Source organism: Elephas maximus, chromosome 16 (genome assembly GCF_024166365.1).
Source record: "Elephas maximus indicus isolate mEleMax1 chromosome 16, mEleMax1 primary haplotype, whole genome shotgun sequence".
NCBI lineage: Eukaryota > Metazoa > Chordata > Mammalia > Proboscidea > Elephantidae > Elephas > Elephas maximus.
Genome location: NC_064834.1, coordinates 17,379,528 through 17,400,290, shown reverse-complemented (window position 1 = coordinate 17,400,290; position 20,763 = coordinate 17,379,528). Strand labels below are relative to the sequence as shown.

The following is a 20,763-nucleotide window of genomic DNA, read 5'->3' as shown; positions in this document are numbered from 1 at the left end:
TCTGCTGCGCCGGTGACTTGGCGACGCTCCGCGGGCAGCTCCCGGGACTCGGGTCCCGCCGTGGGGTCCTAAACACGAGCCCCGCGAAACCGGGGCTCTCTGAGGTGGGTCCGCAGGTTGGGACGGGGTGGGGACTGCCCAGGGCTCTGCAGGCGGCTGAATATGCCCCACCCGACCGGTCCCACCCCGCCGCAGCGCCTCCGTGGTCCCAAACGTTGACTAGCCGAGCTCTCCGTGGCTGCTGGCGGGGAGCGGTGGGTTGTGCCGGCTTCCTAAACTGGGGAGCTAGCAAGTGTGGGGCGGGGGAGAAGCTACAGCTCAAGGCCAGGTGCCCTGTAGAGCGCTGAGGGGATGAGAGGGTGGGCAAGAGAGACGCCGGGTCACACACACCACCACCGCCTTGCAAATCCCCAGTGCTTCGGAAAGGTGGGGGTGGGATGTGTTACTGAGCCACTAGGCTCAAAAAGAGGGGGAGGCTTTTCCCCTCCATCCCCGCCTACCCCCAGGGGAGCCTAGTTTACACTACACTACCTCTGGGCAGTTCATCCAGCCTTCACCGGGAGCCAGAGCCAGGGTCAGGGTCAATGCTTTGCCCAGTTATCTCATTTAGGGCTCAAACGAGTGGGTTCTGTTACTGCTCCCACTTTACAGAAGAGGAACCGGATCAGGGAGGTGATGTCACCTGCTCAAGGTCACAGCAGCCAGAGGTGGCAGTTACCCTGAGGCTAATGAAGTTTTCCTTAAGAAGTTCCCTCCCTCAGCAATATAAGTTTCAAACCCCACAAAAAGTGGATCCCTGCCCCTTGGTGGTACCCTGGTCTGTTTATGGCCGCTGCCATGCTGTGTTGGGTGGAGGTGGGGGATTGATGGGCTGGGCAGTGCAGGCCTGGCAGGGAGGGCACCCAGACCCAGTCAAGGGACCCACATGACCTTGGCCCGATTCTTGGCTTCCCACGACTCCAAATAGCCTGGCACACACACACCCTGCCCTTTGCCTGCTGTGGAAGGAAGCAGCCCAGGCAGAGCCCTGGTGTGAACTCAGGCCTCCCTCCAGGCTGAATTTCCCTCATCTGAGGAAGGGATGGTCTTTACAGGGATGACTACAGAAACTGGGGTAAAGGGTGGAGAGAGCAGAAGAGGCTGCAGCCCTGGCTAAATCCCCCCATTCCTCTCCCCTGACCCTGCCCCCTCTGAACCCTCCCCATCAGTGGACATCACCTGGTCCCCCATTTTTACACCACACCCCGCATCCCCTTCCATCTACTCCATCTTTTCTCAGCCAAGTTATTGATGGTGGGGTCTTCCTATGCTCCCTGCCTCCCTGTCCCTCTTCACCCCCATTCTGAGTGACTCCCACCCCCACTCCCCCATGGAATCTGGCTTGAGTTGCTGGTGACTTGGTGTCACCAAATTGTTTCTAGTCCTACTTGACCTCACAGCAGCCTTTCACATGGTTAAGATGCTCCCCTACCCCTTGGCTTTTGGGCCACCGTGCTTCCATCCCAGCTCCCTGGCCGCTATTGCTCAGTCCTCTTTGTCCTCTTAGCCTCTGCCCCCTTGGTCCCCCATGTATGATGGAGCTCCTCACACTCCACCTCTCCTCCTCTGCTGTACCATCTTCCTGAGGGTCTTACCTATCCCGAGGTTGTCAACCCCATGTGGGTGGTGATGATGAATCTACCCCAGACCACTCCTCTGAGCTCAGGACTCCTATAGCCACCTGCCCACCGGGGCATCTCCTCAAGCTCTGCTCATCCAAGACTGGACTCTTTATCTGCTCCTTCCCCAGTGTTCCCACTTCTGGGAAACACCCACCTTACTCAAGCCAGACATCTTGATTCTTTCCTCCCCACAACATCCCAGCATCCAATCCAATACCAGCCCTGTTGATCCTATTTCCAAAACAGTTCTCTAGAATCTGTTTTTCTCCATCTCTTCTGTCACCACCCTGGTCCAAGCCACAATTGCTTCTTGGCTGGACAGCTGCAGTGACCTCCTCACTGGCCTCCCTGCCTCCACCCTGGCCACCTACCACCCAGTCTTTCTTTGGTAGATTGGATTGCATCACTCCCCTCATTACCTCATTAAAACCCTTTAACACAAAAGGACAAATATCATATGATCCCACTTATGTGAAATATCTAGAATAGGCAAATGCGTGGAGACCAAAGCTCATTAGTGGTTACCTGAGGTAGGCGGCGGGGGCGGGGGGCGGGGGCGGGGGGGCAGATGGAGAGTTATTATTTAAGGAGTACTGAGTTTCTGTTCAGGGCAATGCACAAATTTGGAAACACAGTAGTGAATGCTGTGCAACGTGGCGAACATAATTAATGTCACTGAAGTGTACATATAAAAATGGTTGAAATGGCAAATGTTTTGTTACGTATGTTTTACATATACGTGGTTAACGTGCTCAGCTGCTAACCAGAAGTTTGGAGGTTTGAGTCCACCCAGAGGTGTCTCGAAAGGAAGGCCTAGCTATCTACTTCTGAAAAAGCAGCCGCTGAAAACCCATGGAGAGCAGTGCTGCTCCGACACACATGGGGTTGTCAAGAGTCAGAGTCAACTAGGTAACAACTGGTTATACATAATATATGAATAGGTATATTGCAATAAAACAAGAAACAGACCAAAAAAAAAAAGAAAAACCTTTCAATGCTTTTCATTGTCGTAGTGAAAAATACTCCTGGCCGGCATGCCTTCTTTTGGTTCTGGAATTTCACATGCTTGTTCCCACCTCAGGGCCTTTGTCCTTGCCGTCCCTCTGCCTGGAATGCCCTTTCTCCCACTCATTGCTTGGCAAACACCTACCCAGCCTTTGAGTCTTAAGTACGACTACCTTGCAGAAGCCTCATCCCTCTGCCCCCATTTAAAGATGACTCCTTCCCACACTCCCTCAGTGCACCCTATAGTTTTCGTTCGGATCCCTTCTTGTCAGCTGTAATTATATTTTTTGTGTGTGGCTATTGGTTAATGTGTCCCTGGGTGGTGCAAACAGCTAATGAGCTTGGTTAACTAGAGATGCCTTGGAAGAAAGCCCTGGCTATCTACTTCCAAAAAATCAGCCATTGAAAACCCTATGGAGCACAGTGCTACTCTGACACACCTGGGGTCTCCATGAATTGGAGTCAACTGTATGGCAACTAACCAGTCGTTAGTTAATGGAGGTTCGTCTGGTTTACCGTCTGTGTACGGTGCAACTAACCAGTCGTTAGTTAATGGAGGTTAGTCTGGTTTACCGTCTGTGCACGGTGCTCACGGTGGGCGCCCAGGAAATCCGGATTGTGAGGGACGAGAGTGTAGGCTGGATGCAGAGGCTGTCCTGCTGTGATCTGTCCAGCAGGTGGCATCCTAGGGCTGCAGAGCTTTGTCTCCAGAGCTGCGTGTCCACCTCAGTCCTCACATTGCAGAACAGCTCCTGCCCCAAGTGCCCAAGTCCATGATTCAACTGGCAGGTGAGGGAGCCAGGCTGCCCTCTTGCCTTCCTGTCTCAGAGAGCCCTCTGCACTTCACTTGCTTCTTTGAGACTGACAACTCTGCATTGTGATTATTTACCTGCGTCACCTGCAGGGGCTGGTGGCTACTTGAAGCCTTCCTTTTTCCTCCCTGCCAGTGCAGAGCTCAGGAAGCTGAATGGCCAAGTGGAATGACTCAGTCCCATGGGGAGGCTGTACGCTTGGTGGTTAATGTCAGGGCTTTGGGGTCCTAGTGCCTGGGTTCTAATCCTGACTGTTGTTTACTAGGTGTGAGACTTTAGGCAAGTTACGTGATGGCTGTGTGCCTTAGTTTCCTCATCTGTAAAGCGGGAATGTGCCTGTGTCATGGGGTTGTTGTGAGAACACAATGAGGAAATACATGAAAAGTATTTAGAATGGTGCCTAGGATGTAATAAATGTTCTGTAACTGATGGCTTTTGTTTTACTTTATTATTGAATCATCCTTTAACTACCCCTTACAGGGGCCCCCACGTCCAGCTGGGGGAGAGAGTGCCTGCTGAGGCACTGGACACAATCGCACATACTTGTACATGGCTTGCACATGTACACATGAATACACCCACACAAGAAAGAGTGCAAGGACAACACATGACTCTGTCAGCTGCGGCTCAGGCAGGCCGAGGTGCCTCTCTGCCCAGGATGGAGAAGCCCGGCAGATGCCCAGGCACCTGCACTGAGTGCGGGTGGCTTGGCAGGATACGTTGCCATGGCAGCAGGTGACCAGGCCTGCAGGCAGGGACAGCGGCTGGCCTTGGCCAAACTCTTTGGCTTTTCAGAAGGGGGTGGCATCCTGCCAAGATGCAGGCCCCCCCTGCCGCCCAGACGTTCAGCTGGCTTGGGCAGTCATGGCCACACCCAGAGCCTACCTTGGGCTCCTGGCACTGGGAACTGGGAGGATGTACCAGTTGGTCACTTCTGGGCATTTCCCCAGCCCTGAGCAGGCACATGTCCCTCGTGCCCATTCCTCACGCTCCATTAGGATGGTCTTGCATGACCTTTCTCCTCTACTGCATGGTGAACTCCCTGGGAGCCCGGATTGCACCTGGTGCATAGTGGGCCTCTGACAAATGGTTGTGGGGTCAATGAAGAAAAAAAAACGAACTTCCTCTCACCACCTTGAGAATAGTCTCAAGACCTGCTCTATAGGTGTTTCGCCTCACAGTTATTTATTGAGTACCTACTGTGTTCCAGAAATTGTTCTAGGTGGAGCCAGGATTTGAACCCAAATATATAGACAAGTTTCTGCCCTTGTGGAGCTGACATCCTAGTAGAGGGAGACAGACAATAGAACAAGGAGCAATCAGGTAATGAAAGCCATGCTGAGAATTACGGTAGCATTGGCGTAGTGGGAGACTGAGAGGCTACTTCATATGGGAGATCAGGGAAGGCCTGTCTGAGGAGGTGACACTTGAGCAAAGACCTAACTGACGAGAAAGGAAGAGCATTCTAGGAAGAGGGACCAGCAAGTGCAAAGGTCCTGAGGAGGGACCAGATTTCGCCAGTTTGAAGAATTAAGGAAGTAAAATTGGAACTTAGTGGGTGAGTGGTGAGGAGTGGTGGGTTAACCTCTGGTAAACTGAGAGCATTAACTATTCCCATCACCCAAGGGCACGTTAGCCAATTGTTGTTAGGTACAACCGAGTCGGTTCTGACTCATAGTGACCCTGCGTACAACAGAACGAAACACTGCCCGGTCCTGCGTCATCCTCACAATCATTGCTACGTTTGAGCCCGTTGTTGCAAACACTGTGTCAATCCATCTCCTTGAGGGTTCTCCTCTTTTTCACCGGCCCTCTACTTTACCAAGCATGATATCCTTCTCCAGGGACTGATCTCTCCTGATAACATGTTCAGAGTATGTGAGATGAAGTCTCGCCACCTTCTCTTCCAAGGAGCACTCTGGCTGTACTTCTTCCAAGACAGATTTGTTCGTTTCTACTGGCAGTCCGTGGTATATTCAGTATTCTTCACCAGCACCTTAATTCAAATGCATCATTTCTTCATTGGTCTACCTTATTCATTGTCCAGCTTCCACATGCATACAGGACAATTGAAAATGCCATGACTTGGGTCTGGCGCACCTTAGTCCTCAAAGTAACATCTTTGCTTTTCAACACTTTAAAGAGGTCTTTTGCAGCAGATTTGCCCAGTGCAATATGTCATTTGGTTTCTTCACTGTTACTTCCATGTGTGTTGATTGTGGATCCAAGTAAAATGAAATCTTTGACAGCTTCAGTCTTTTCTCTGTTTATTATGACGTTGCTTATTGGTCCAGTTGTGAGGATTTTTGTTTTATGTTGAGGTGTAATCCAAACTGAAGGCTGTGTTCTTTGATCTTCATCAGTAAGTGCTTCAAGTCCTCTTCACTTTCAGCAAGCAAGGTTGTGTCATTTGCATATTGTAAGTTGTTGCTGAGCCTTCCTCCGATCCTGAAGCTGTATTCTCCTTCATATAGTCCAGCTTCTTGGATTATCTGCTCAGCACACAGATTGAATAAGTCTGGTGAAAGGACACAACCCTGACGCACACCTTTCCTGACTTTAAACCACCCAGTATCCCCTTGTTCTGTTCGAATGACTGCCTCTTGGTCTAAGTACAGCTTCTGCAGGAACATAATTAAGTGTTCTGGAATTCCCATTCTTTACAATGTTACCCATAATTTGTTATGATCCACACAGTCGATTGCCTTTGCAGAGTCAATTAAGCAATAGCTACACAAAAACGTAATTACAGTGGGCTCTGGATGATTGCATATTTGATACTTTTCTACAGTTTTGTCAGAGTGAAAATAATACGGTAAAGCTGGAATCGCCTCAACGGCAACGAGCAGCAACGACAGAGCACACTAATAAGGCTACATGTTGATGAACTTTTATGTAAGTATCTATCCGTGTGACCCCTTCCCAGGTCAAGACAGAGTATTCCCGGCACCCCAGAAGCTTCCCCTGTGCCCTGTCTCAGTCACTGTCACCCTTCACCAGGTGACTACTCTTCTCATCTCCATCATCCTAGATTAGCTTGGCCTCTTCTAGGACTTCATGTAAATGCGGGAATCTTATGGTATGTTCTTGCTTGTATCTGGCTTTTTGCACTCATCAGTGAATCTGTGATCTTCATCCACGATGTTGTGTAGGTCAGTAAAGCATTCGTTCTAGTTGCGGGGTAGTATTCTGTCGTGAGACCATACCACAATTTGTTTACCTATTCTCTTGAAGGACATTGGAATTGTTTCCAGCATTTTAGCTCTTGTGAACAAAGCTGCTATGAACATTCTTGTACGTGGCATGTCCTACGAAGTATACACACACACAGGTAGTCCCTGACTGATGACATATTCCAGTGACTATGAGCTGCACTAGAAACCCTGGTGGCATAGTAGTTAAGTGCTACAGCTGCTAACCAAAAGGTTGGCAGTTTGAATCCACCAGGTGCTCCTTGGAAACCCTATGGGGTGGTTCTACGCTGTCCTTTAGGGTCTGTATGAGTCAGAATTGGCCCAACTGCAATGGGTTTTTTTTTGGTTTATGAACTGCACTTATGACTGTCTTTTTTTTGTATCTCTTGTCGTTAGTAATATGTAAAAAAAAGAAAAAAAAATTTTTTTGTACTACGCACAAATGTTGCAGTGCATAGTTTGTTGATGTTATCATTCTCAGATGTTCAAAGATCAGGTATAAGAAGATACTGATAATGAAAGGCAATAATAATGAAAACTAAAAAAAAAAAAAGAGTTATTTAACTTACACCAGATCCAACTTACGACAAAGCCATCATAACAGAACCCTGTTGTAAGTTGGGGACTACTTATATAATTTTAAGTATATATGTACGAATGTGATGTATACATATAAAATCCGCACAGCTGGACCAATAAGTCACATAATGATAAACAGAGAAAAGATTGAAGTTGTCAAGAATTTCATCTTACTTGGATTCATGATCAACATCCATGGAAGCGGTAGTTAAGAAATCAAGACACATTGCATTGGGCAAATATGCTGCAAACGATCTCTTTAAAGTGATAAAAAGCAAAGATATTACCTCGAAGACTAAGGTGCACCTGACCCAAGCCACGGTGTTTTCAGTTGCCTCCCGTGCATGCGAAAGCTGAACAATGAACAAGGGAGACTGAAGAAGAATCGATGCCTTTGACTTATGGTGTTGGTGAAGAATATCGACTATGCCACGGACTGCCGAAAGAATGAACAAATCTGTCTTGGAAGAGGTATAGCCAGAACGCTCTTTAGAAACGAGGATGGCAAGACTTCGTCTCACATACTTTGGACAGGTTATCAGGAAGGATCAGTCCCTGGAGAAAGACATCATGGTTGATAAAGTAGAGGGTCAGTGAAAAAGAGGAAGATCGTCAATGCGATGGACTGACACAGTGGCTGCAACAATGGGCTCAAGCGTATTGGTGGGTCATTTTTTTTTTTAATCCATTCTGTCACTCTCTGTCTCTTTACAGATGTATTTAAGCCATTTACATTCAGCGTGAGCTGTTGCTGTCATTTTGTAGTGCTTTTTTTTGGTGGTGCTGATGTTTTCTTTGTTCCTTTTACTCTCCCATGCTGAGTTCCTTTTGTTTGTGAAATTTCATTTCGTTTCTTTCGTTATTGTAGATTTTATGTTTACTAAGACTTTATGTTTTTCTTCTTTATTTTGATGAGTAGGTTTGTTAACTTTCTTTGTGATTACCTTGAAATTTATCCTTATCTTCCTAAATTTGAACCAGTCTTTTTTACTTGATATCGTCTTGACTTCCTTTCCATTTGAAAGTTCTATACCTACACCATGTACTCCCCCTTTTATTGTTCTGACGTTGCCATCATTTACAGATTGACATCTCTAGTTCCCTGTTTTGAGTCTTTTAGTTTTATTTTATCCTTGAGAGTTCATTACCTAGGTCGGTATTTGGCTGATACTAACCTGTGTCCTAGATTCAGGTTGTTGGTTCTTCAACTGAAGGACTCCCTTTAATAATTCTTGTAAATTTGGTTTGGTTTTTACAAATATCCTTCATTTGTGTTTATCTGGAAATGTCCTAATTTTGCCATCATATTTGAGAGAGAGTTTTGCAGCATATGTTATTTTTGATTGACAATTTTTTTCTTTCACGGTTTTACATATATCATCCCATTACCTTCTTGGCTTCATCATTTCTGCCTACTAATCAGAGCTAAATCTTATTGTTTTCTCTTTGTATGTGACTTTTCATTTTTCTTGAGCTGCTTTCAGGGTTCTTTGTCTTTGGTTTTGGCTAGTGTGATTAGAATATGTCTTGGTGACTTTCTCGTGGGGTTTATCCTATATGGGGTTCATTGAACTTCTTGGATGGTCAGCTTTTTATCTTTCATGGTATTAGGGAATTTTTCTGTCAGCAGATCTTCAATGATCCTCTGTGTTTTCTCCCCATTGTATAACTCTGATCAAGTGCAGATTTTTGCTCTTGAATGAATCCCATGTAGTTCTTAAGTTTTCTTCATTTTTCTCCGTTCTTTTCTCTGATTTTTCCGCAAAGTGGCAGCCTTGGATTTGTCTTCAGTATCACTGATTCTGTCTCCAATTGTTTCAGATTTGCTCCTAAAACCTTCTGTGGCATTGTCCATTTCTGAAAGGATTTCCAACTGCTGTTTTTGTATGATTTCTAATGATTTATTTTGATATTTTGTTCTTCTATTAGTTTTATTAATTCTTCTATTGTTTTGTCCGTGTTTTCCATGATTTTGTCTGCATTTTCCTTGATCTCTTTCATAATCTCTTAAAGTGCCCTGAATATTAGACTTTTGAATTCCCTCTCAGGTAGTTCCAGTACTGTTCTTCTGCTGGAAGGTCAACTGGTGCTTTATTCTGGTTGCTCACTGGAGCCATCTTGCTCTTTTTTTTTTTTTTTAAATATGTTTTGATATTGTTTGCAGTCTCCAAGACATTCAGGCATTATTTTCTTTGTTTATTGACTTTTTTTTTTTTTATTGATTGTAGGTTTGTTCATTTTTTGTTTTGTTTGGTTATGTCTGGGTGAGTGAGTTGGGCATACTTTGTTGCTTGCTCATTCATGGGCATGATAGTTCTCACCACCTTGTCTGGGTGTGCAGGGCCAGTCACCCAGCTATGGTGCAGCAGGGCAGGTCCAGCAGGGGGAGATGGGTCATTTGTCTGCAGTATGAACCGGGCCAGGGGCTAGAGTGGGGCTGTGGTGGGCAGTGTGGGGTTCCCGAGACAGAGGGAAGGGCCCCGGGGCCCAGGTCAGGTCCCGTCAGGGCTGTGGTGGGTGGCGGAGGGATCCAGAACCAGTGGGGAGGGGCCTGGAGTCTGGGCCAGGCCCCTTCAGGGCTGTGGTAGGGGGTGGGGAGATCCAAAGGTGGCAGGGAGAGGCCTGGGGTTCAGGTTGGGTCACCTCAGGGCTGCAGTGGGCATGGGGACAGGGTGTAGAGCTGGTGGGGAAGGGCCTGGAGTCCAGGCTAGATCCCCACTGGGCCATGGTGGGCAGTGTGACCACTTGCCAGTCTCCACAACTGCTTGAGCCATTTCCTTGAAATAAATCTCTCTATATGTATGTATATTTATATATATATATATATGCTTCACTGGTTTTGCTACTCTAGAGAACCCAGCCTAAGACATTTGGGACTGAGAGAGTGGTTATAGAGGAACAAAATCATAAGGATGAGTTTTCTGAATTGGTTCTCAAGTCTGGCTCTTCTTATAGGCGCTGATGACCCTGCCTCCAGTAGTAAAGAGGGTACTGCTAATCTGTGGCATGAGGTGGCAATAGAAATATGCAAAATAGCACCACCAATGGATCAAATATTTGTGAGAGACAAGGCTCTGGATGATTGCATATTTGATACTTTTCTACAGTTTTGTCAGAATGAAAACTATAAAAAGTTGGATGGTTTGTCCTCTTTTGGTGGACAAAGTGGTGAAAGAAAGATAAGCTCAAAGCTTCAGAGACACAACTCAAGCACTGCATATAAGACCTGAAAGTTAACACTTCCGCTTTGAAGGAAAGTCTTATTTCTTTTTGTTATGGAGCCGATATTGCCCAAAACCAAACCCAGAATCTTATTGTAAGAGTGGCTGAATTATAATGCCAATGGATTCCCAACCTTGAATGGTGTCTGAAGTTAAAGTGAGGACGTTGATTGGGAAGAAATGGGATCCTGAAACTTGAGATGGGGACATATGGGTATATAATCAGGAAGCTGGGGAAATTGAACCCCCAAATTCCATTGAATCACCGCTGCCAACAAAACCAGTCCTCTTACTCCCATCTGAAGAGATCAATCCATCTTTGTCTGCTAAGCCACCCTCCCCAGTAAAACCATTATCCCTTCCATCCTCATCTGATGAGATTAACTCAGCTGTGTCTGAAGAGTCTTTATCTGAGCTATTGCCTCGGGCAGCACCTGGGGCGTTGCCTGGGCATTGTCTGAGTAGATGCCTTCTAAGACATTGCAGAATGTTCCCAGGACCCACCCCTCCACCCCCTACATTTTTGCTCCTAGAGCTATAACTATATGTAAGTCCCAGTGAGTCCCAAAAGGTGAAGTACAAAATGTGACCCAGCAGGAGGTACACTACACTCCAAAAGAACTGCTAGATTTTTCTAATAACATACAAACCAAAACCTGGGGAATATGTGTGGGAGTAGCTATTAAGGATGTGGGATAATGGTGCAAGGAACATAAAGTTGGATAAGTTTATTGCTATAGGCCTACTAAGCACAGATTCTTCATTTAATGTTTCAGCTCAAGAGGTTAGAAAAGGATCTAATAGTTTATTTTGTTGGTTCACTGAAGCATGGATTAAGTGGTGGCCTATACTAAATCAAATTGAACTTCCAGACCTGCCTTGGAATACTGTAGCAGAAGGTATTCAAAGGCTTAGGGAAATTGCCATGTTAGAGTGGATTTATCAGGTTGGACTCACAGACCCACCCATGGAGTACCCACCTTTTACCAAAGAATGAGGAACAAATTTGTGAAGGGAGCCCCAGCATCCTTGAAGACTGCTATGATTGCTATTTTATGTAAGTCAGATTTGACGGCAGAAACTGCCCTAACTGAATTATGATACCTAACTACAAAGGGGCTGATTGGGCCCAGTGGTGGTAGGGGCCACGTGGCAGTACTTAACTGACAAAAACAAGGTGGGTGCGGTTACTGTAATGGACAGCAGAGTCAAAGCAGTAATCAGAATAGTCTGATACTTGTATGGACTTATGGCGTTGCCTACTTTGTTATGGTGTCCCCAGGAGTGAAACAGAGGGGAAATCTAGTAAATATTTACTTGATCTGTACAAGCGGAAGAATTCTAGGTCAAGTAAATGACAGTCTAACTTGACTCTCTGGAGTACAGATTCATGGCCCCTCAATCAATTCCCAGATTTGAGCCAGTTTACAGACCCACAACCCTTTGAATAAAGGGGAGGCCAGGTCCCCTAAGGAAGGACTCCATTGTACTGCCAAAAACTTACTGTTAATCTTTCTCCTAGCCTTCCCCAAAGGGATCTTTGGCCTTTTTTAATTGGGGGAAAAGGAAATAATCAGACTTTTTGTGGATTACTGGACACTGGCTCTGAATTGACACTAATTCCAGGAAGCCCAAAATGTCACTTGGACCCACCAGTCAGAGTACGGGCATATGAAGATCAGGTTATTAATGGAATCTTGGCTCAGATCTATCTCACAGTGGATCCACTGGGTCTCTGAACCCACCCTATAGTGATTTCCCCAGTTCCAGAATGCATAACTGGAATAGACATCCTCAGCAACCGGCAGAACTCCCACACTGGATCCCTGACATGTAGAATAAGGGCTACTATGATAGGAGAAACCAAGTGGAAGCCATTAGAACTGCCCCTGCCTAGGAAAACAGTAAACCAAAAACAGTACTGCATTCCTGGAGGGATTACAAAGATTAGTGCCACCATCAAGGACTTGAAGGATGTAGGGGTGGTGGTTCCCACCACATCCACATTCAACTCACGTATTTGGCTTATGCAAAAAACAAATGGATCTTGGAGAATGACAGTAGATTATCATAAATTTAACCAGGTGGTCACTTCAATTACAGCTGCTGTTCCAGATGTAGTTTCATTGCTTGAACAAATTAATACATCTCCTGGTACCTGGTAGGCAGCTATTGATCTGGCCAATGCTTTTTTCTCAATTCTTGTTTTGAAGGAACCCCAGAAGCAATTTGCCTTCATTTTTAGCAAGGCCAGCAATACACTTTCACTGTCCTACCTCAAGGGTATATCAACTCTCCAGCCCTATGTCATAATTTAGTCTGCAGGAACCTTGATCGCCTTTCCCTTCCACAGTATGTCACACTGGTCTATTTTATGGATGACATTATACTGATTGGATCTAGTAAGGGAGAAGTGTCAATGACTCTAGAGAGACATTTGTGTCCTAGAGAGTGGGAAATTAACCTGACAAAAATTCAGGTGTCTTCCACTACAGTGAGATTTCTAGGGGTCCAGTGGTGTGGGGCATGTCTAGATATTCCTTCTAAAGTGAAGGATAAGTTGTTATGTCTGGCTCCTCCTACAACTAAAAAGGAGGCAAAACACCTGGTGGGCCTCTTTGAATTTTGGAGGCAACATATCCCTCATTTGATTGTGCTATTCTGGCCTATTTATCAAAAACAAACAAACAACGGAAAACATTGCCATTGAGTCGATTCTGACTCATAGAGACCCTATAGGACAGAGTAGAACTACCCATACGGTTTCCTCAAAAAGCTGCTAGTTTTGAGTGGGGCCCAGAACAAGAGAAGCCTCTGCAACAGGTTCATGCCGCCATGCAAGCTGCTCTGCTATATCATCTGGCCGATCCAACGGTTCTTGAAGTGTCAATAACAGGTAGAGATGTTGTTTGGAGTCTTTGGCAAACCCCATTGGTAAATTACAGAGCAGACCCTTAGGATTTTGGAGCAAAGCTCTGCCATCCTCTGCAGATAACTTCTCTAATTTTGAGAAATAGCTTTTGGCTTGTTACTGGGCCTTAGTAGAGACTGAACACTTAAGCATGGGTCACCAAGTCACTATGTGGCCTGAACTGCCCATCATTAACCATCTTACTCACAAAGTCATAAAGTTGGACAGGCAGAGCAGCACTTCATTATTAAATGGAAGTAGTATATATGAGCTTGAGCTCCAGCAAGACCTGAGGGCATAGTAGGTTACATGAGGAAGTGGCCCAAATGCACATGGTCCCCACTCCTGTCACATTACCTTCCTTCTCCCAGTCTGCACCTGTGGCCTCATGGGGAGTTCCTTACTGTCAGTTGACTGAGGAAGAGAAACTCATGTCTGGTTTAGGGAGGGTTCTGTGCAACATGCAGGCTCCACTCAGAAGTGGACATTGGCAGAACTGCAGCCCCTTTCTGGGACCTCCATGAATTAGCAATGATGAAGGAAAATACTCCCAGTGGGCAGAACTTCGAGCAGTGCACCTGGTTGTTCATTTTGCTTGGAAGGACAGATGGCCAAATGTGCGATTGTATGCTGGTTCATGGGCTGTGGCCAATGGCTTGGCTGGATGGTCAGGGACTTGGAATGAACATGATTGGAAAATTAGTGACAAGGAGGTATGGAAAAGAGGCATGTTGAATAGACCTCTCTGAATGGGCCAAGGAAGTGAAGATATTTGTGTCTCATGTGAATGCTCACCAAAGGGTGACCTCAGCAGAGGAGGATTTTAACTATCAAGTTGATAGGATGAAGTGTTTGGTGGATAACAGTTAGCTTTTTCCCCAGCCACTGCTGTCATTGCCCAATATCCTTATGAACAAAGTGGCCATGATGGCAGGGATGAAGGTTGTTATGCATTGAATTTTGTCCCCCCAAAACATGTGTTTTAAATTCTAGCCTCTATGCCCAGGGGTTATAATCCGATTTGGGAATGGATTGTCTTTGTCATGTTAATGAGCCAGGATTACTGTAGGGAGTATTTTGAGTCAATCTCTTTTGAAATGTAAAAGAGATTAAACAAGCAAGGGAGAGATGGGGAAGACTGATGCCAAGCCACATGGAGATCTCCAAGGAACCAAGAAGCAGAAGCCGAAGAGACAAGGACCTTCCTCCAGAGTACACAGAGAGAGAAAGCCTTCCCCTTGAGGTGGGACTCTGAATTGGGTTTCCAGTTTGTAAAGTGTGAGAAAGTAAATTTCTGTTTGTTAGAGTCATCCACTTGTGGTATTTATGTTATGGCAGCACTAGATAACTAAGACAGAGGTTATGCATGGGCTCAGCAACACAGGCTTCCATTCACCATGGCTGGCTTGGCTATAGCCACTGCTGAGTGCCCAGTCAGCCAGCAGCAGAGACCAACAACACTGAGTCCCTGATATAGCAACATTCCTAGGGGCAATCAGCCAGCAACCTGGTGGCAGGTTGATTACATTGGGCCACTTCCATCACGGCAAGGGCAGCATTTTGTTCTTACTGGGATAGACAGTTACTCTGGATATGGATTTGTCTTCCCTGCATGCCGTGTTTCTGCAAAACTACCATGTGTGGACTCCCAGAATGCCTTATCAACCATCATGGTATCCTGCACAGCATTGCCTCAAATCACAGCAAATGAAGTGTGGCAATGGTCCCATGCTCATGGAATTCACTGGTCTCATCATGTTCTCCATTATCCTGAAGCAGGTGGCTTGATAGAATGATGGAATGGCCTTCTAAAGACACAATTAGGGTGCCTACTAGGTGGCAATACCTTGCAGCGTTGGGGTAATGTTCCCCAGGAGGCTATATATACTTTAAATCAACAGCCAATATGTGGTGCTGTTTCTCCCATGGTTAGGATTCATGGGTCCAGGAATCAAGGGGTGGAAATGGAAGTGACGCCACTCACTATTATCCCTAGTGATCTACTAGCAAAATTTTTGCTTCCTGTCCCCACAACCCTATGCTCTGTGGGTCTAGAGGTCTTAGTTTCAAAGGGAGGAATGCTCCCACCTGGAGACACATCACTGATTCCATTGAACTGGAAGTTAAGAATGCCACTCGGCCACTTGGGGTTCCTCATGCCTCTGGATCAACAGGCAAAGAAGGAAGTTACTGTAGTAGCTGATGTGACTGATCCTGATTACTAAGGGAAAATTAGGTTGATATATCATAATGAAGGTAAAGAAGGGTATGTCTGGAATGCAGGAGATCCTTTAGGGCATCTCTTTGTACTACCAAGCCCTGTGATTAATGTCAATGGAAAATCACAGCAACTCAATTCTGTCATTACTACTAATGGCCTAGACCCTTCAGGAGCGAAGGTTTGGGTCACCCCACTAGGCAAGGAACCATGACTAGCTGAGGTGCTTGGGGCAAAGGGAATAGGGAATGGGTGGTGGAAGAAGGTAGTTTTAAATACCAGCTCTGACCGCGTGACTAGTTGCAGAAAGGAGGACTGTAACTTTTGTTATACATGTATGTGTGTGTATATATAAACACATATACACATAGCAAATATCTTTGTTTTCTTTCCTCCCTTGTTCCATCACTTATTATAAAATATAAGGTGTAAAGGGGGCTAGTATGTTTTTGGTTGTATGGACCTTTGTTGTATCATGTTAGGCACAAGAATGACTTTATAATTGTCTTTATTTAGAGATTATGTATGGTTTAAGGCATGGCACTAGAAAAAATTAAGGAGATGTGTACCCACGCCAAGTTGACAAGGGGTGGACTGTGATGGTTAAGCATATGTGTCAAGTTGGCTAGGCCATGATTCTCGATGGTTTGGCAGATATTATGTAATCATCCTCCATTTTGTGATCTGATGTGAGCAGCCAATCATTTGAAAGGGAGGCCTCCTTGGGGGTGTGGCCTGTGTCCGATATATATAGATGTTCTGGCAAAACTTGCCCTCTCTCAATCCTGTATCCAACTCGTCATCCTCTGATCTCTGGTGCTTGGGACATGACATGACAGTAGTCTGTCATCTGACCTGCAGATTTTTGGATTTGCGCCAGCTCCTGTAGCCCCATGAGCCAGCAGCCTGCTGTCTGACCTGCTGATTTTGGGCTCCTGCAACCATGTGAGTCAGGAGTAGCCTTCAGCCTAATGCCTGTCCCATGGATTTGACACTTACCAGCCTCCACAACTGCATGAGCCATTTCCTTGAAATAAATCTCTCTCTCTCTGCTATATACTCAGTGCTGTTGAGTTGATTCCTGACTGATAGAGACTCTATAGGACAGAGTAGACTGCTCCATAGGGCTTCCAAGGAGCAGCTGGTGGATTTAAACTGCCAACCTTTTGGTTAGCAGCTGTAGCTCTTAATCACTGTGCCAACAGGGCTCCTCTCTGTCTCTGTCTCTGTCTTTCTCTCTCTATATATGCTTCACTGGTTTTGCTCCTCTAGAGAACCCAGCCTAAGACAGATGCAGATTGCCAGGTCTTTCTCCCATGGAGCAGTTCTTTTCTGTCACGTGGGGTTGCTGTGAGCCGGAATCAACTCGACGGCACCAACAATAACAACAATATATACTGATGAAGGGTCAGCTAGTTTGACTTTCATTTTATAGGTGAGGAAACTGAGACCCAGAGAAATGAGTAGACTTACCCCTAGTTACTCAAGCAAGCTGAGCGGGGATGCTCCTGACTGTGTACAGCCTCTTGTGCTAGAGAGGAGGTAGGGGTCCCAGGGCGGGAAGACGAGAGAACAAATATTTATCAAGCTTCTACTGTATATGAGGTCCTCATTTGCCATAGTCTTCAAAATAACCCTGCCATTTAGATGTTATTATCCCCATTTTATGGATGAGTGGCCTGAAGCTAGGCAATATTTCCAGGTGTGGGATGGGGACTCAGGCAGGTCTGTCTGAACCTAAAGCCTGACCCCGTACGTGACATCATGCTGCTGCCTAGGGAGGGGCAAAGGCTCATGTGCCAAGGCTGCAGAGGCGGGTGCAGAGCCCATGCATGGGGCAACAAGAAACCCAAGGGGCTTCTCAAACCAGGCTGGTCCATGGTGGGATGGGGCACAGCTAGAAGAGAGAACTAGGTTACCCCATTTTGATCCCCTTCTAATCCCCCACAGACCTGGGTTTTCCTTCTGAGGCCTGCTCAGGGTTGGGTCAGCTCATGGGGCCTCAAGCCCCAATTTCCTGGTTAACTTGCTCTGTGACCTTGGGCCAGATATGCCCTCTCTGGGCCCCTGGCTCCTTCTAGCTCTGCTCTGAGCTGGGGCTGGGGCTGAGGGTCTCTTGGCTTCCACTGTGCTAATAGGTGAAAGCCCCTTGCCCAGGCCTGCTGCCCAGGGGCAGAAGGGAGAGGTGGCTTTGGGGCTTCCAGGATCACCCCTTGGGGCTGGGTGGGGTCTCCGCCTCCCACACACTGGCCTTCCTCATTCAGAGCAGATCTCCGGCCCACTTGGGACTTTGGGGAAGCTTTTTAAATAATGGCTTTTGGAGAGGAGGTGGGAGACTGCCTCCCTGAGTAATCTGGGCCAAGTTATGAGAGGAAGTGAGAGAATACAGAACCAGCTGGAGAGAAACAGCAGGAATTTGACGGAGAAACCCAGGCCCCAGAGGGGGAGGCTTAGCATGCTCACCTCCAAGAGGCTGCTGGGGGCTTTCTTGATTCCCTAGACCAGGCCCTTCACTTCCTTCCTTCTTGCCTCTAATGCCCCCACCACCCACCTCCATCCTGGCTTCTCTCCCCCTACAGAACAGTGGTCATTTTAACCATTTCACTGCCTCCTGTGAGTAGCAGTTCAGTACCGTACCCCCTTCAGAGACTTGAAGTGTGTGTGTGTGTTGGCGGGGGGTGGGGGGGGATGACAGCCTGGGAAGTGTGGCAGGGGGCCTAGAAAGGAACTTGTCCACAAGTTTCTAACTGGAAATGTCAGCTGGGTGTGAAGTCAGAGCCAGGAGACCAGCTTTCTGGGGGATGTGGGGAGGGGGCTGAGTGGGGAGAGAAAGAAGGGCTTCATTCTTCTCTGGACCTCATGGGAAAAGTCCCCCTGGGGGGTCTGGAGGTAGAATAACAGCTATGACCTCTTCTGGTCCTGAGATTCCCACTGACCTTTGAAGCCCTGGGGGTGTTTAGCTGGAGAAGTCTGTGGGGGGCAGTGAAATGGCATTTCTCAAATACTTGAAAGGCAGCCCCCTGGGAGGAGGTCCATGTGCTCTGGTGGTCCCAGGGTGAGGAGAAGGACAGGACCAGTTGGGGACTGAGGGAAGTGACTGGGAAGTGTGTGTCAGATCAACCAGAGGAAGTGGAAGTCCTAATACCCAGCTCTGTTCTGCAGGGAAGCCTCTGCCTCCTGAGGGAGTTATCTCCCTGTCCCGGGGGGCACTAAAGTCAGGCAGCAGTTTCTTGGCTGAATGCAAAGGTTCTGGAGTCAGAGAGGGCTGGGGGACATTGGGCAAGTTCCTTGACCTCTCTGTGCCTCAGTTTCTTCCTTTGAAAAAGGAGGATTAAAAAAAAAAAACAAACTATTGCAGTCAGGTTGATTCCAACTCACAGCAACCCTATAGGACAGAGTAGAACTGCCCCATAGGGTTTCCAAGGAGCGGCTGGTGCGTTCCAACCGCTGACCACTTGGTTAGCAGCTAAGCACTTAACCACTGTACCACCAGGGCTCCTTAAAATGAGGATTGTAGAAGAATGTACTGGAGGAGGATTGTGAGGAAAGAGGTCGTGGATTTGAAGCCTAACACAGTGCCCGGCACTCAGGAAACACCCAGTAAAGGGTAGGGGTACTGTGGAGGGGGACTCGTGGGTGAGGTGGGGAGTGAGGCCAAGACACCGCCAAGAACCCTTCAGCCCTGATGTCCTATGAAAGAACACTGTTCCTCTTATGTGGGTATAGAGAGTCAACTACTATATTAGTCTATACTTTTGTGTGTACATAAAAATGTTCAAAATAAAAGTTAACAGTGATTTAATTAACAGAATACACCATAGGTACAAAGCTGGGTAAAAAAAAAACCAGCTTTACAAAAGGACAGCAAAAGGCAAGTCTGCCTTCCCTCCTCCAGGCCCAGTCCCCCTCTGAGGGGTTGGCCTTCCTTCCAGCATCTTGTATAACCTTCTAGGACTGACCAGGTGCGTTAAGCCTGTGAGTATAAACACAACTTTTACAATTTTTATTACCTTAGAACACATAACACATCCACATGGAACAAAATTCATATGATCAAGAAGGTATACAGTGATGGTTCCCTCCTGCCTGCAGCCCAGTCACTCTGTCCTCCCTGAGGCAACTCATGTTAGGGTTTCTTATGCCTCCTTCCAGAGACATTCAGTGCAGGCATAAGTATGTGTGTGAATGTAACATACACTTACCGTTTTTTTTTTTTACGTAAACATTAATTTATTGATACATTTTCACAGTTTTACATTTTTTATTATTCTGTGTATTTTTCTCTAACTTCTGTTTCTCTCCAAGTTAGTACTAGTAATTTGACTGAACAAATTAACAAGAGTGAACAGAATACTAAGGAAGTAATTTTTTTTTTAAAACCTGTCAACAGTATTTACTGCTTTTACTCAGTAAACACTTATTGTGTGCCTGTGTGGCTGCCAGAAGTGAAAACACAACTGCTATCATCTAGATGCTCACAGAGGGAGATAATAAAGTGACCTAACTGGATGTGTGCTATGATAGAAGTACGTGCACAGAAGGGGGGCACTGGAAAGCCTGTGGTAGGTGACCAGAGGTACTCAACAGATTGTTCTTGTGAGCACGCAGTCATATGTTTATGCTAGTGACAGACATTAATATTTATCAATATTTTATGATTTTCAGAACCCTAAATTCCAGGCCCACCCTACTGAATCAGGTTGAGAAACTGTTCTAGGCTCACTTAGGTAGTCTCTAGATAGTGTTCCCTTTTAATCAAAGAAGTTAGTGTTGAGATTTTCAGGGTACCAAGTGCAATTACAGGGTAAGTGAAGATGCTACCTCAAATTATAAACCTTATCAAAGTTAGGACCCCAGATCAAAATAAATGCAGAAGCAACGGGAGATACTTTCTAACTCAATAAACAAACCACTAGGGTCTTTTTTTTTTTTTAAGTATGATTTTGATAGGTACCTTGATTAAATTGTTATTACCTGTTTTACATCAAATATCAGATTGGGTATTCAAAAACAATTTATTTTTCTTTGTTAAGAAATGTAGGTGCAATTTAAAATTTCAGCCTGGTAGATTAGAATCTTTATTGCATTTTGGTTGGATTGGTACAAGAAAGCTAAAGGGAAGTTAAGATTTACTTTGGGAGTAAAATACTGTGTTAGAGGTC

The 20,763-nt window shown here is 46.1% G+C and overlaps 1 protein-coding gene across 1 annotated transcript in view; it reads left to right on the top strand.

The window, feature by feature from the left end:
- Positions 1-20,763, top strand: part of PALD1 (phosphatase domain containing paladin 1) — a 118,969-nt gene that overhangs the window by 109 nt on the left and 98,097 nt on the right. The window lies entirely within an intron of this gene.